The following is a 16,711-nucleotide window of genomic DNA, read 5'->3' as shown; positions in this document are numbered from 1 at the left end:
ATGAAAAAAGCTGATTTAATATGAGACAGGCTATCATAGCAAGAAGGTCTGGATAGTCGGTCTCAGGGCATCCGAATAATAGAATAACTGTCAGCATGTAGTGGACATATCTGGCTTCGTGCAGAACTATGTCATTTCTTTTTTTTTTTTTTAATGTTTTATTTATTTATTCATGAGAGTCAGAGAGAGAGAGAGAGAGGCAGAGGCAGAGGGAGAAGCAGGCTCCCCGCCTAGCAGGGAGCCCGATGCGGGACTCGATCTCAGGACCCTGGGATCATGACCTGAGCTGAAGGCAGACGCTTAACCATCTGAGCTACCCAGGCGCCCCAGAACTATGTCACTTCGTGAAGACACTTCCAATTGCATGAGCTTGTGATTATTCATGGAGGAAATTCTTTTGTATCATTTACAAAAAGTTTGACCTCTACAACTTCAGCTTTATGGAAAAAGTGAGGCAAAACTATTTTCCAGGCAATGATTTAAGAGGGAAAAATATTTACGAGGTACTAGATTGTGATGTCTTGCAATGTAAGGTGCAATAAAACAAATGAGTTTTTTCTTCATCCAAGAGGTAGTTTTCATTGATTCAGATTTAAAAATATATAGTTAAGTACATATGTACATTACTGAAGTATTTGAAGGGAGAGTTAACATTTTAATAGTACATGTGATTAATGATGTCTTGCATGAAGTCAAAGCAAGAAAAGTCAGTGCGAATGACCTCTGAATTGAAAAAAAATGCAGGCTGAAATGTCTTCAGTAATTATTTTGGCTGCATAAAGTCTGAAGCAATGAGAGAGGTTTCAAAGTTCTTTTATAGAACCCATAGGACTTAATGTATCATAAGCAATAAAGTCTTGGGAAGAATTATGGCTACTTATTTAGATTAAAGTATGACAACTAGTAATAACATTATTCTAGTTGTAGTCATCATGCACAGCCCACCTTTGCCAAATTCGCGAAGCAATGAAAAACGAAAACAAAAACTTTTTCTTGAGTTATTCTAGTAATTTTGAACAGCTGCAACTAGTCTATGAGAGCATAATCTTGCCAAAGATATTTTGTCATGCCCTTTATTTATCATCGAGTCAAATATTCCTTATATTTCAATACCAGTTAATCTTCTTTCTTATTTCTCAGAAATATGAATGCAACTAGCCAAGCCAAAGATGGTGTCAAGCTTTTCATACTGTCTCTTATTCATTAATCATACATATGAAACACCTAAGATATTTAACTAGTTAAGATCAACACTTAGGTTGAAATCCTGGCATGGTTCATTGCCACAGGGATGAAATGTAGAGCACCCCAGGGACTAAGCATTTCTCCCAGTGTGTGAAGGCCCACTGTAGCATTCTTTGGGGTTTTGATGTTTGTTCAAATATAAGTGAGTAAGTTGTGAATTTTAGCTCATCTGTGTCCTTAGCCAGTTTCCTTTGCCCTACATCCCTCTCTTCTACTTAGAGATTCACCCTAGCTGACTCTTCCAACTCTAGTCTGAGGAGTGCCCTCTGTTGCCCTGGCTGCATACCAAATTTACCCAGGAAAGGCCAAAACAAATAGTACCATTGAGAGACATTACAAAATGGCTGTCACTTTGCCAGAAGCTCCAGCAGACTCACAGGCCCTCAGGGGGTCTCTAGGGATGAGTTGTGTCTAACATTCAAGTTTCCAGACTTTCTGAAACTCTGCTGCTTAAGGATCAATGCTTTTCTTATAAGTAGAAGGTGAAGATAATTTCAGGATGACTCTTCTGACTCATGTACGGAGCTAGCCCATGGCCTCTGAGTAGAAGAAAGGTAAAGACAATGTCCTTTCAAGTGGAGATGGGTAGGTAAATGGCTGCCTGGTCACACCAGGAAAGCAAAAGCACTTCAAACTCACTGGGTTATGCCTGCCCAATAAGACCCATTATACAGTATTTTTGAGTAATGTTACTAATCTAACAATGGACAACCCCTGGAGGACTTTGAGAAGAGAAAGTGTGTTTTTAAAAGGTTATTCTGGCTGCCCTGCTGAATATAGACTGAAGAGGACAAGAATGAGAGGGACAAGATGAGTCCAGAATCCACCATAGTGTTATGGGTAAGAGAGGATGATGGCTTGGTTTAAGGTGCTGTTGTGTGGGCAATGTCTACAAGAAAACAGTGTTCCATTTTAGAAGAATTTTATCTGAGGACCTTTTTTGTGGAAATAATCACAAAGCATAGCTGATTACAAAGGTCACTTCTAGTACCCTAAAATATAACTATGTCATCTATATGTAGTAGTGTGCCCTTAGCTAACCTCTCTGTGTTTCAACTTCCTCTTCCATAAAATGGGTTAATCACTACTTACCTCATGAGATTGTTTTGAGAATTAAGAGCATTAATATACATAAATCTCTTAGAACAAAGTTTTGCACATAGAAAGTATAAATAAATACAGCTATTATTAATTTTCTATTCTCTATACTACAGAGTGACAAGTGGGAGGGCATAGATAAAAGTCTTTCAGAATTTGCACAAAATCATTACATTTTACATTATAATGTAAAAAAAGGATAAAAAGACAACCTTGCTTTACCACATTGATAAATATTATCTGATCTCTTATGAACTAATCTTTATATTTACTGACTCTGACCTTGCAGACTGTCACTATTGAACAAAATTCAGTTTAGGTATGGCTAATTCCTGTCCTCAGTATCAAAACACAGAAGAAGTCTTCAAAAGACTAACAGTTCTCCTTGCAGGGAGAATTGAGGATATTTCTTCTCTTCTTGTGCCCTAAGGAATGACAGTGCCCATGTCTCCTCCATGGCTCCAGCTCTTGCTGGTAGCACCCCCAGCCCTTGTCCCCAGCAATCACTGCTCATTATGGTCCTAGCTCCACCCTCAGTCCAGCTTCTGGTTTCTGGTAACCACATATTCATCTGTTGTCCCTTCAGACTAAGAGTGATTAGAGCTTCTCTGGGTTGCCTTAACTGACCCTTGTTTAGCTTCTCTGTTTTCCATCACCTGGGTGATCAATTCCCTGTATTAATTCCCTCCATCTCAAAGATGGAGGGAGGCTTCTGTTTTTCCAGCCACATGCTGAATGATAGAATGTTCATGGAGGTGACTAAGTAGAACACATTGGCAAATATCAAATCCCATTACGCACAGAATTACATAAACTTTTGGAGGCAGGAAATTTGGGGAAGATACTTTATCTACCATGAGCTTTCAAAATAATTTTAAATGATGTTTAAAGTTTTGTTATAAAGATATGGCTGCTGGGGTGCCTGGCTGGGTCAGTCGGTGGAGCATGAGACTCTTAATCTCAGGGTTGTGAGTTCAAGCCCCCCATCGGGTGTAGAAATTACTTAAAAAATAAAATCTTTGGGGTGTCTGGGTGGCTCAGTCAGTTAAGCATCTTCCTTTGGCTCAGGTCATGATCCCAGGGTCCTGGGATTGAGCTCTGCATCAGGCTCCCAACTCAGCAGAGAGCCTGCTTCTCCCTCTCCCTCTGCTGCTCCCTCTGCTTGTGCTCTCTCTCTCCCTCTGTCAAATAAATAAATAAAATCTTTGGGAAAAAAAAGACATGGCTGCTTTTTTTTAGAAAAACACAGAAGTGTCAAATAAAAACATACCCATTAATTACTATTAATATACCTCTCCTATATTTACTGTGCATTTTACAGTCATATTTGGGGTGGGTGCCAGGGAGAAGCAGTATTTACATTTAACCAACTAAATTATGGCTTTTTAGATCTGAGCTATTTAAGATAGCATAGATACAAATTTAACATTAATTATATGATACCAAAGCTTGAAAGAGGTGGGAAGGAGAGAAATGAGGATCTATTAATCAAGAATCATTTAACCCCCTCTTCTGCTGAATGAAACTAGCAGGACACAGTGGCAGTTACAACAGAGGAACAAGTAGTCTTTGTAATCCAGGGGCTTTCTGCTAGCACGGAACAAGAAAACACAGAAGGAAACTTCCAACTTCATATTTTACCTTAATTCCTAAATAATTTCTCTTCAAAGACATATTCTTGAGCTTTCTCTTTTTATCCATGAACACTCTACATCACATATAATACGAGGATGTTGTTCACACGACTTCAGTTTAATCTTACAAATGAATTATATTCTTCATGGTAATTGATATATTCCAAAGATCTCAAAAAATATATATAAATTAAATGTTTGAGAATCACTCAAGTTGAAAGAACTTACTTCTAAATATAAAATATTCTAGAATTTGAGGGAATGTAAAGAATTTATTGCATTGATCATTTAGTGAACCAAGAAAGTCTGTATGCCAACCAAGAATCATTATGAATTCATCTATAAAAATCCTCATTAAAATGCGTTCCTTAATTTCTCTTCATTACTTGCTTTCTTGTTAATGGCTATTCTATCACCTTAGGATTCCAGGAAGAGGTCAAATAGCAAATGGGGGTCTTGCCCTCAAAGGGAAGAACTTCCTTAATCTTACAAAGGCTACAGACAGCCTGCCTTCTGTGCTGGAGGTCAGAGAAGAGTGAAGCAAACTCACTCTCCTGTTGGTAAAGCAGAGCTGAGTTGGCAGCTCCTCTCTTAATGACTGAATTCCAAGGCCAAAGAGCTCGACAACTTCTTGTTGTACTAGCCTCGGTCCCATGGAGCACAATTTGGAGTGTTCCATTTTTTAAAAGATTTAAAATAATGTTTTACAACTTTCTACTACAGTAGTTTAAAATCAGAATATGTTATCAAAGTGAGGATGTGGAGAAAGGGGAACACTCTTACATTGTTGCTGGGAATGCAAGCTGGTACAGCCACTCAGAAAAACGGTATGGATGTTCCTCAAGAAATTAAAAATAGAGCTACCCTACGACCCAGCAATTTCACTACTAGGTATTTACCCCAAAGATACACAGATGTAGTGATCCAAAGGGGCACCTGCACCCCAATGTTCATAGCAGCAATGTCCACAATAGCCAAACTGTGGAAAGAGCTGAGATGTCCATCAACAGATGAATGGATAAAGATGTGGTGTATATACATATATATATATATGTATATACACACACACACACACAATGGAATATTACTCAGTCATCAGAAAGGATGAATACTTACTATTTACACTGATGTGGATAGAACTGGAGGTTATTATGCTGAGTAGAATAAGTCAATCAGAGAAAGACAATTATCATAAGGTTTCACTCATGTGTGGAACATAAGAAACAGGGCAGAGGACCATAGGGGAAGGGAGGGAAAACAGAATGGGAAGTCATCAAAGAGGGAGAAAAACAATGAGAGACTTAACTATAGGAAACAAACTGAGGGTTGCTGGAGGGGAGGTGGGTGGGAGGATGGGGTAATTGGGTGATGGGCTTTTTAAGAGGGCTCGTGATGTGATGAGCACTGGGTTTATATGAAACTGATAAATTATTAAACACTACATCTGAAACTAATGATATAGTATATGTTGGCTAATTGTATTTAAATAAAAAAGCGGGGGGGGGGGCTTGGTGGCTCAGTCTGTTAAGTTTCTGCCTTCAGCTCAGGTCATGATCTCAGGATCCTGGAATCTAGCCCCACATTGGGCTCCTTGCTCAGTGAGGAGTCTGCTTCTCCCTCTCCCTCTGCCTCTCTGCCTAGCTGGTCTCTCTCGCTCAAATAAATAAAATCTTTAAAAAAAATTAAAATTAAAAAAATAAATAAAAGAATATATTATTAAAGGTCATCTCAGTTTGATGTTGACAATAAATTATCAAAAAGTATTACAAAATTATGAACCAACCAGCATAATCATATTTTCTACTGGAAAGCTCTTTTTCTTTTTATCTCTTGCTGCTTCTTTCCTTCTCTTTCTCCTCTTCTCCTTTCTCCCTTTCATTTCACTCCTCCTCCTTTCTGCCCTCCTCTCCCTTCATATTTCTTTATTTCACATAAAACCTGGTCCCTAACACTCCCTCAAGTTCCAACCCCATTCCTGACACCTAATTATTTCCTTCTCCACAAAATATCTTAAAATTTCATCTATACTCACTTCCTAGCTCTTTAAACCACTTGAAATCAAGACTTCACCACCACATTTTAAAATTTAAATTGTTATTTGTGAAAGTTATGGACACTATCCCAGTGTCACCAGCAATTGACAAAATCAACAATGACAATGTTAGAGTATCATTGAGAAAATTCACCAGCTATTGGAAATCAATTGTGATGTGCCATATCCCAAATGTAATCTATACACTATACTCAGACTATAATCAGGTCTTGTATTCATATAACAAAGTTTCTGCAGATATCAGAATAACTCAAATCAAACCAACTTTGAGTGATAGACTAGTCAGGGCCACAGGCATACTAGGGGTGAGACCTGAGTGTCCCTTAAAAGAAATTAATATTGCTGTTATCAATCATGGGAAGTGAGGAAATGAAGCCTGGGGAAAGGATGCCTTACAGTGGGGTGAGGAAACAAATATTTAGTCTTTCTCTAGGGCTGGCGGTCAATGTGGACTCTTAGCCATAGTGAGCTGTGGAAATTCTGGTGGTGGGGGTGAACTGCCCGGATCATGTGGCAGCCAAGAAAATAAAGCTGGAAGCCAGTGGGCCTGGGCCTAGAATAGTTGTAAATATTCTCTGTGTTTTCCTTCCATTGTATCATTCCCTCCTCTTCTGCTGTTTTGTTTTTTTTTTTTAAAGGCATACCCTCATCTTCTTTGTGCAATGAGTAATTAGAAAAAGTTCTGTGTCTCAGTCTGGACTGAAAAGGTAGCGAATACAGCATTTCCTCCCCCAAGTCTGGAATGGCAGAATGGCAGTATCAGCAAGAGCAGAGGCAGCAGCTCAGGGGGGAAATGAGGAGGCCTAGCAGAACCATATGGAGGTGGCCTTGTTTCTACAGACCCCTGAGGCAATAAACAGAAACTCGGGAAGAGCAGAGGGTGCTGGTTCCTGACAGAATCAGTGGGAGCTCAAATCAGTGTGGTGTGGATTGCATTTATGTCTATATCAAATTTAAAGACGATTAAAACTAATTCATACGAAACTCAGGCAACAGAAAACTATACAGTGAGTTTTATGGATTTTAATCCAACACAGTAAACATTCGTTCAGTGTTTTTCTATGTATAAGGAAGGAAGTTATAGACTGTGCTTTTGAGAAATTTACAATCCACAATAAAAATTCCAAATAAAGGGGCGCCTGGGTGGCTCAGTCGTTGGGCATCTGCCTTCGGCTCAGGTCATGGTCCCAGGGTCCTGGGATCGAGCCCCGCATCGAGCCCCGTATCGGGCTCCCTGCTCCGCGGGAAGCCTGCTTCTCCCTCTCCCACTCCCCCTGTTTGTGTTCCCCCTCTCGCTGTGTCTCTCTCTCTGTCAAATAAATAAAATCTTTAAAAAAAAATTCCAAATAAAAGAGGAAATAATAAAGGCCTACAAGTAGCTCAGAATTTAACGGGCATACAGAAGGAAGAAAATTTTATTTCTGAGCTGGGGATTGAGGTAAGGTTTAATGTGTATCATGACAGGGCCGGTGATGATGTAATCCAAAGAATCCAGGCGACACAATATAGGTGTGAAACACACTTCCATCATGCACCAGTTGGAGATTGTGCTCAGGTAGAAACAACCGAAAACCCAATGTATAAGTTAACTGAATTAAACGTTCATCTTTTTACCCAACAACAATTTCCGGACAGGTGTCAGTGCAAAGAATGGAGAGGGAAAGAGCCGGCAACATCCCAGGCTCTTTCATCTCTCTGCTCTGCCTTTCTTAGTGTTCCAGTGTTCCATCTCAGCCGGCTTTCTAAAGGACAAGGAGAAAGAATGAGCCATGGAAGAGACAAGAAAATGTTGCCCAAACCCCCGGCAGACTACCATTTAGGTATCCTTGGCTAGAAGTATGTGGAAAGACTTCAGTCCTTAGGGCACCTGGGCTGTTCATTCATTTAAGCATCTGACTCTTGATTTCAGCTCAGGTCATGATCTCAGGGTTCTGATCTCAGGGTCAGGAGACTGAACTCCACATCGGGCTCCGCAGGATTGCCTCTCTCCCTCTGCCTCTGTCCCGCCCCACTCCCTCCACCCCCGGCCCCAGCTCGCGTGTGCACTCTCACGCTCTCTAAAGAAAAACAAAAAAAGGCTTGCTCCATGTTATCAGGAAGATTGAGATATGTACTTTTTGCTTTCTTCTTGTTTTAGCTGATCACACTGTTAATAACCCTTCCAAAAAAATAAAAATCAGGGTTCTGCTACAGAAAAAAAGGAAGAAAGAATATTAAGTTGGTAACTCCCCGGATGCGCCAACATCCCACTCATTAACTATGCAGCCTAGGATAAAAATCACTAACATTTCTGTATGGCAGTTTCCTTACCTGTGAAATGGTTATAATAATATCTTCCTAGTATGTGTTTGGGTGGGGATCAGGGACTATGTATTCAGGATGTTCAATATAGTCCTGACAAGTTAGGAGAGTATGATAAAGTGTGACTGCTGTTACTGTTTGGTTAATTTGTTTGTTTGTTGGTTGGTTAGGAATTGAAGGAGGAGTCAGGTTTCAATAGGTAAATATTAGAAGAATAAAATTTTAGATGAAGGAAACAAGAATGCAAACACATGGAATTAGAAAAAAATATGTAAGAAAGTTTAAAGTGTGTTCAGGAAATTTTATATAGTTCAGGAAGACTGTCACCCATGTGAAAGGGAAAAAGTGAATGGTAACGCTTGAAAGTTAGGTTGCAACTGGGTCATACGCTGAGTGTTGGCAGGTAGTGGGGCAGAACAGGGGTATAAGAGCCAGGTCAAGGGGTATGGATGCCTTGGCAGATAATGTGGAAGCAGTGAAGGTTTCAATGCAGGATTAAGTGCAAGCTGTGCTTCATGCTGACCACTTTGACAGCAGTGCATAAGATATACTTGGGAGCTGGAGGGAAACCAAAGCAAGGAGAAGGGTAAGGAAATTAATTTATATCCAAGCCAAATAAAATAAGAGCCTGAAGTGAGACAGCAGCAACAGAATGGAAAAGAGGAACTGATTCAGGAGTCATTTTTAAAGCATTAATTATAGAATTTGGCATCCAACAGAATAGGTCTGGCATCCAACAGAAAGGTCAGGGAAAAGATGGTGCCAAGGTAATGAGCTAAAATTTCAAGCTTAGTGGTGTCATTACCCAGGGTGGAGGGTAGAGAGGAGGCCAGGGAGAAAGAGGACCACATTTAAAAAAGTGGAAGGAAAGAATGGAGAGGGAAGTTGAAGGGAGGGGAGAGATGGAAAAATACTGAGAGTAGAAAGATTTAGTCATGTAAAATAAGATGTATAAAAATGGTTATATTGCAAGGGGTTGTTTAATCCATAGAAGGAATTTCTCAGGCAAATTAATGAATCTGTAACAGCTAGATGCCTAAGCCGAGTCATGTGCTAATCTGGCTGTGTGGGGAGGCACCGCCCCTGCACACTTTAGAACATTTACTTGCTGTTGCAACGACATTAGCATAGAAATAGTCCAAAAGTACGCAAACAAGTTTCTGAAGGAAATTCCCACTACTTAGTCCTTCACTCTCATTAGGATGCAAAATTATTCCTCTGGAAGTATTTGGGCACAGTTTTCCCTTCCTAGAGGCACAGGGATGAGTTAATTTACCTCTTTAGGATCCCTTGCAACGTTCAGATCTTGTGATCAAGGGCTCTGGGCTCAGTTTCAGCAGTTAATGGTCACAATGGAAACCCAAGGCGAAAGCAGACGGGGGAATCGCTGCTGGAATCAAGGCACTTTGTCACTTTGAGAAGAAGAGAGTAAGGAACATAAGTGGTCTATTGACAGAACTGTTTGCTTATCATTTTTGGCACCTGGCATTTAAAACTGGGCAGGAAACACCTTTGAAAAATGATCATCCCAAACCGTTTAGACTTAATACGGTACTTTCATCTCCATTTCTGGGATTTGGGGTCATTTAGATTTTAACATTGTAGCCTTAAATCATCTAAATACATTCTTAAGTTTGCAGAAAGGGATAATTAGATTCTAGGATCATATTTTTGAAGAATTATTCTGAAAATGCTTTTAGTGAAAGCTTTTATACAGAAATCTTTTCAGTAATTATTCATCATTATTTCAAGTAAAATTCTAGTTTGTTTCAAACTTCAGAAACCTCTTTCAAAAACATTATGTGTTTTCTTCTAGTATTTTGGTTTGCTTTAGAGATAATCATTTCTCCCTAAATGAAGTCACTGGAATTTACTACAGTATTTAATTTGGTACCTGTTCTGCCTCAGGCACTTAATCAGCCCTGATGTAAAAAGGTACAATTTGATTATGATTGTAAATAAATTCATATTAGAGGGCTGAATGATTGGAAGTCATGTTTTTCTCATCTTCCTGAATTTTATTACAAGTGAGGTTACAGATCCCATGAGTTTATGGCACTTAACCTAAAAGCGTAAAAGTGCTAAGCTGGGTATATAATAATATTCATAAATCACCTTATAATAGAAAAAAAAAGACTGTTTGTAGCACATCTTCAAGTTGGTAGCTATCTGCAATGAAACTAAGCAGTCCTCTTTCCTCCTTCATATTCATGGAGGTACTCTGCTAGTTTGCATCTCACTTGAGGTTCCCAACTCCTTTTTTTTTTATGTTATGTTAATCACCATACATTACATCATTAGTTTTTGATGTAGTGTTCCATGATTCATTGTTTGCATATAACACCCAGTGCTCCATTCAATACGTGCCCTCCTCATCACCAGGATAACCCATCCGCCCAGCCCCCTCCCCTCTAGAAGCCTCAGTTTGTTTCTCAGAGTCCATAGTCTCTCATGGTTCATCTCCTCCTCCAATTCCCCCCCTTCATTATTCCCCTCCTGCTATCTTCTTTTTTTTAACATATAATGTATTATTTGTTTAAGAGGTACATATCTGCGATTCAACAGTCTTACACAATTCACAGCACTCACCATAGCACATACCCTCCCCAATATCTATCAACCCAGCCAACCCATCCCTCCCACCCCTCACGACTCCAGCAACCCTCAGTTTGTTTCCTGAGATTAAGTATTCCTCATATCAGTGAGGTCATATGATACATGTCTTTCTCTGATTGACTTATTTCGCTCAGCATAATACCCTCCAGTTCCATCCACATCGTTGCAACTGGAAAGATTTCATTCCTTTTGATGGCTGCATAATATTCCATTGTATATATATACTACATCTTTTTTATCCATTCATCTATCGTTGGACATCTTGGCTCTTTCCACAGTTTGGCTATTGTGGACATTGCTGCTATAAACATCGGGGTGCACGTACCCCTTCGGATCCCTACATTTGTATCTTTGGAGTAAATACTAAGCAGTGCAATTGCTGAGTCGTATGGTAGCCCTATTTTCAACTTTTTAAGGAACCTCCATACTGTTTTCCAGAGTGGCTGCACCAGCTGGCATTCCCACCAACAGTGTAGGAGGGTTCCTCTTTCTCGGCATCCCCGCCAACATCTGTTGTTTCCTGACTTATTAATTTTAGGCATTCTGACTGGTGTGAGGAGGTATCTCATTGAGGCTTTGATTTGGATTTCCCTGATGCTGAGTGATGTTGAGCACTTATGTGTCTGTTGGCCATTTGGATGTCTTCTTTGGAAAAATGTCTGTTAATGTCTTCTGCCCATTTCCTGACTGGATCATTTGTTCTTTGGGTGTTGAGTTTGGTAAGTTCTTTATAGATTTTGGATCCTAGCCCTTTATCTGATATGTTATTTGCAAATATCTTCTCCCAGTCTGTCAGTTGTCTTTTGGTTTTGTTGACTGTTTTTTTTGTTTTTGTTTTTTTTTTTTTTGCTGTGCAAAAGCTTTTTATCTTGATGAAGTCCCAATAGTTCATTTTTGCCCTTGCTTCCCTTGCCTTTGGTGATGTGTCTAGGAAGAAGTTGCTGTGGCTGAGGTCAAAGAGGTTGCCGCCTGTGTTCTCCTTTGGGATTTTGATGGACTCCTGTCTCACATTTAGGTCTTTCAACCATTTGGAGTCTATTTTTGTGTTTGGTGTAAGGAAATGGTCCAGTTTCATTCTTTTGCATGTGGCTGTCCAATTTTCCCAACACCATTTGTTGAAGAGGCAGTCTTTTTTCCATTGGACATTTTTTCCTGCTTTGTCAAAGATTAGTTGACCATAGAGTTGAGGATCCATTTCTGGGCTCTCTATTCTGTTCCACTGATCTATGTGTCTGTTTTTGTGCCAGTACCATACTGTCTTCATGATTACAGCTTTGTAATAGAGCTTGAAATCCGGAATGGTGATGCCACCAGCTTTGCTTTTCTTTTTCAACATTCCTCTGGCTATTCGGGGTCTTTTCTGGTTCCATACAAATTTTAGGATTATTTGTTCCATTTCTTTGAAAAAACTGGATGGTATTTTGATGGGGATTGCATTGAATGTGTAGATTGCTCTAGGTAGCACTGACATCTTCACAATATTTGTTCTTCCAATCCATGCTCATGGAACATTTTTCCATCTTTTTATGTCTTCCTCAATTTCTTTCATGAGTATTTTATAGTTTTCTGAGTACAGACACTTTTCCTCTTTGGATAGATTTATTCCTAGGTATCTTATGGTTTTGGGTGCAGTTGTAAATGGGATCAACTCCTTAATTTCTCTTTCTTCTGTCTTGTTGTTGGTGTATAGGAATGCCACTGATTTCTGTGCACTGATTTTATATCCTGCCACTTTTCTGAATTTCTGTATGAGTTCTAGCAGTTTTGGGGTGGAGTCTTTGGGGTTTTCCAGATAAAGTATCATATCATCTGCAAAGAATGAGAATTTGGTTCCTTCTTTGCTGATTTGGATGCCTTTTATTTTTTTTTGTTGTCTGATTGCTGTGGCTTGGACTTCTAATACTATGTTGAATAGCAGTGGTGATAGTGGACATCCCTGCTGTGTTCTTGACCTTAGGGGGAAAGCTCTCAGTTTTTCCCCATTGAGAATGATATTCGCTGTGGGTTTTTCATAGATGGCTTTTATGATATTGAGGTATGTACCCTCTATGCCTATACTCTGAAGAGTTTTGATCAAGAAAGGATGCTGTACTTTGTCAAATGTTTTTCTGCATCTATTGAGAGGATCATATGGTTCTTGTTCTTTCTTTTATTAATTTATTGTATCACATTGATTGATTTGCGGATGTTGAACCAATCTTGCAGCCCAGGGATAAATCCCACTTGGTTGTGGTGAATAATCCTTTTAATGTACTGTTGGATCCTGTTGGGTAGTATTTTGGTGAGAATTTTTGCATCCATGTTCATCAAGGATATTGGTCTGTAATTCTCCTTTTTGATGGGGTCTTTGTCTGGTTTTGGGATCAAGGTAATGGTGGCCTCATAAAATGAGTTTGGAAGTTTTCCTTCCATTTCTATTTTTTGGAACAGTTTCAGAAGAATAGGTATTAATTCTTCTTGAAATGTTTGGAAGAATTCCCCTGGGAAGCCATCTGGCCCTGGGCTATTGTTTGTTGGGAGATTTTTGATGACTGCTTCAATTTCCTTAGTGGTTATAGGTCTGTTCAGGTTTTCTGTTTCTTCCTGGTTCAGTTTTGGTAGTTGATACATCTCTAGGAATACATCCATTTCTTCCAGATTATCTAATTTGCTGGCATAGAGTTGCTCATAATATGTTCCTATAATTGTTTGTATTTCTTTGGTGTTGGTTGTGATCTCTCCTCTTTCATTCATGATTTTATTTATTTGGGTCATTTCTCTTTTCTTTTTGATAAGTCTGGCCAGGGGTTTATCAAGCTTGTTAATTCTTTCAAAGAACCAGCTCCTAGTTTCGTTGATCTGTTCTTCTGTTCTTTTGGTTTCTATTTCATTGATTTCTGCTCTGATCTTTATGATTTCTCTTCTCCTGCTGGGTTTAGGCTTTATTTGCTGTTCTTTCTCCAGCTCCTTTAGGTGTAGGGTTAGGTTGTGTATTTGAGACCTTTCTTATTTCTTGAGAAAGGCTTGTACTGCTATATACTTTCCTCTTAGGACCACCTTTGCTGCAGCCCAAAGACTTTGAACAGTTGTGTTTTCATTTTCATTTCTTTCCATGAATTTTTAAATTCCTCTTTAATTTCCTGGTTGTCCCATTCGTTCTTTAGTAGGATGCTCTTTAGCCTCCACGTATTTGAGCTCTTTCCGACTTACTTCTTGTGTTTGAGTTGTAGTTTCAAAGCATTGTGGTCTGAAAATATGCAGGGAATGTTCCCAATCTTTTGGTACCGGTTAAGACCTGATTTGTGACCTAGGATGTGATCTATTCTGGAGAATGTTCCATGGGCACTAGAGAAGAATGTGTATTCTGTTGCTTTGGGATGGAATGTTCTGAATAGATCTGTGAAGTCTGTTTGGTCCAGTGTGTCATTTAAAGTCTTTATTTCCTTGTTGATCTTTTGCTTAGACGATCTGTCCATTTCTTTTTTTTTTTTTTTTAAAGATTTATTTATTTATTTATTTGAGACAGAGAGAATGAGAGACAGAGAGCATGAGAGGGAGGAGGGTGAGAGGGAGAAGCAGACTCCCTGCCGAACAGGGAGCCCGATGCGGGACTCGATCCAGGGACTCCAGGATCATGACCTGAGCCGAAGGCAGTCGCTTAACCAACTGAGCCACCCAGGCGGCCCGATCTGTCCATTTCAATGAGGGGGGTGTTAAAGTCCCCCACTATTACTGTATTGTTGTCGATGTGTTTCTTTGCTTTTGTTATTAATTGGCTTATATACTTGGCTGCTCCCATGTTAGGGGCATAGATATTTACAACTGTTAGATATTCTTGTTGGATAGATCCTTTAAGTATGATGTAGTGCCCTTTCTCAACTCTTATTATAGTCTTTGGTTTAAAATCTAATTTGTCTGATATAAGGATTGCCACCCAGCTTTCTTGTGGTGTCCATTAGCATGGTAAATGGTTTTCCACTCCCTCACTTTCAATCTGGAGGTGTCTTTGGGTCTAAAATGAGTCTCTTGCAGACAGCATATCGATGGGTCTTGTTTTTTTTATCCAGTCTGATACCCTGTGTCTTTTGATTGGGGCATTTAGCCCATTTACATTCAGGGTAACTATTGAAAGATATGAATTTAGTGCCATTGTATTGCCTCTAAGGTGACTGTTACTGTATATTGTCTGTGTTCCTTTCTGGTCGATGTTACTTTTAGGCTCTCTCTTTGCTTAGAGGACCCCTTTCAATATTTCTTGTAGAGCTGATTTTGTGTTTGCAAATTCCTTTAGTTTTTGTTTGTCCTGGAGGCTTTTTATCTCTCCTATTTTCTATCATAGCTTAGCTGAATATAGTATTCTTGGCTGCATATTTTTCTCATTTAGTGCTCTGAAGATAACATGCCAGTCCTTTCTGGCCTGCCAGGCCTCTGTGGATAGGTCTGTTGTCAATCTAATGTTTCTACCATTGTAGGTTACAGATCTCTTCTCCCCAGCTGCTCTCAGGATTTTCTCTGTCGCTGAGACTCGTAAGTTTTACTATTAGATGTCGGGGTGTTGACCTATTTTTATTGATTTTGAGGGGGGGTTCTCTGTGCCTCCTGGATTTTGATGCCTGTTTCCTTCCCCAAATTCAGGAAGTTCTCTGCTATAATTTGCTCCAATATACCTTCTGCCCCTCTCTCTCTTTCTTCTTCTTCTGGGATCCCAATTATTCTAATGTTGTTTTGTCTTAGGGTATCCCTTATCTCTCAAATTCTGCCCTCGTGATCCAGTAGTTGTTTAGCTCTCTTTTTCTCAGCTTCTTTATTTTCTATCATTTGGTCTTCTATATCACTAATACACTCTTCTGCCTCATTTATCTTAGCAGTTAGAGCCTCCATTTTTGATTGCACCTCATTAATAGCCTTTTTGATTTCGACTTGGTTAGATTTTAGTTCTTTTATTTCTCCAGAAAGGGTTTCTCTAATATCTTCCATGATTTTTTCAAGCCCAGCTAGTATATTTAAAATCGTCATTCTGAACTCTAGTTCCAACATCTTACTAATGTCCATATTGATTAGGTCCCTGGCAGTTGGTACTGCCTCTTGTTCTTTTTCTTGAGGTGATTTTTTTCTGTCTTGTCATTTTGTCCAGAGGAGAATAGATGAATGAGAGAACAAAATGCTAACAGGGTAACAACGACCCCAGAAATATATACACTAAACAAATCAGAAGAGACCTGAAAAAAAAGAGGCGAAAAGAAAGGGAAAGAAAGAAAAAAGAAAAAGATAAAGATAAAAACAAACAAACAAACAATAAAAAAACAGAATATGATCAAATATGATCAGGCTGGTGCATAGATCAGTGCCACACACTACATTTTGGGCGTATTTTGGTCTGTTAGAAGAAAGTGCCTCCCAAAATTTTAAAGAAAGAAAAACTTATATGTACAAAAATAAGGGTAAAGACGATGAAGGGATGGAATATGACTGTAAAGATGAAAATTATAAAAGATTTTATAAAAGGAATTGATACGATAAGAAGTTGGTTGAAAAAAGAAAGAAGAGGATTAAAAAAAAAAAGGGAGAGAATGTGATCAGGCAGGAGACTGGAACAAAGCCATACACTAGAGATTTAGGGTATATTTTGATCTGTTAGAAGAAACTGTATCCCAAAATTTTAAAGAGAGAACAACTTATATATATATATACCAAAAATAAGGTTAACTACTATGAAGGGATAGAATATAACTCTAAAAATGAAAAATAAAAAAGATTTTTAGAAAAGGGATTGATAAGATGTTGG

At 39.0% G+C, this 16,711-nt stretch overlaps 1 long non-coding RNA gene across 1 annotated transcript in view; it reads right to left on the bottom strand.

The window, feature by feature from the left end:
• Positions 1 to 6,641: 6,641 nt before the first annotated feature.
• LOC135363884 (uncharacterized) overlaps positions 6,642 to 16,711 on the bottom strand; it is a 48,451-nt gene continuing 38,381 nt past the window's right edge. The window contains exons 3-4 of the long non-coding RNA XR_010410171.1: positions 9,608 to 9,743; positions 6,642 to 7,772 (exon numbers count right to left, since the gene is read on the bottom strand). This is a non-coding gene — a long non-coding RNA (uncharacterized LOC135363884). The remainder of the gene's footprint in view (positions 7,773 to 9,607; positions 9,744 to 16,711) is intronic.

Source organism: Mirounga angustirostris, unplaced genomic scaffold (genome assembly GCF_029215605.1).
Source record: "Mirounga angustirostris isolate CCGP_5_RB_7025 unplaced genomic scaffold, mMirAng1.0.hap1 SCAF_3, whole genome shotgun sequence".
Lineage (NCBI taxonomy): Eukaryota > Metazoa > Chordata > Mammalia > Carnivora > Phocidae > Mirounga > Mirounga angustirostris.
Note: the sequence above shows the minus strand (reverse complement) of the source record. Positions and strands in the feature narration are given on the sequence as shown.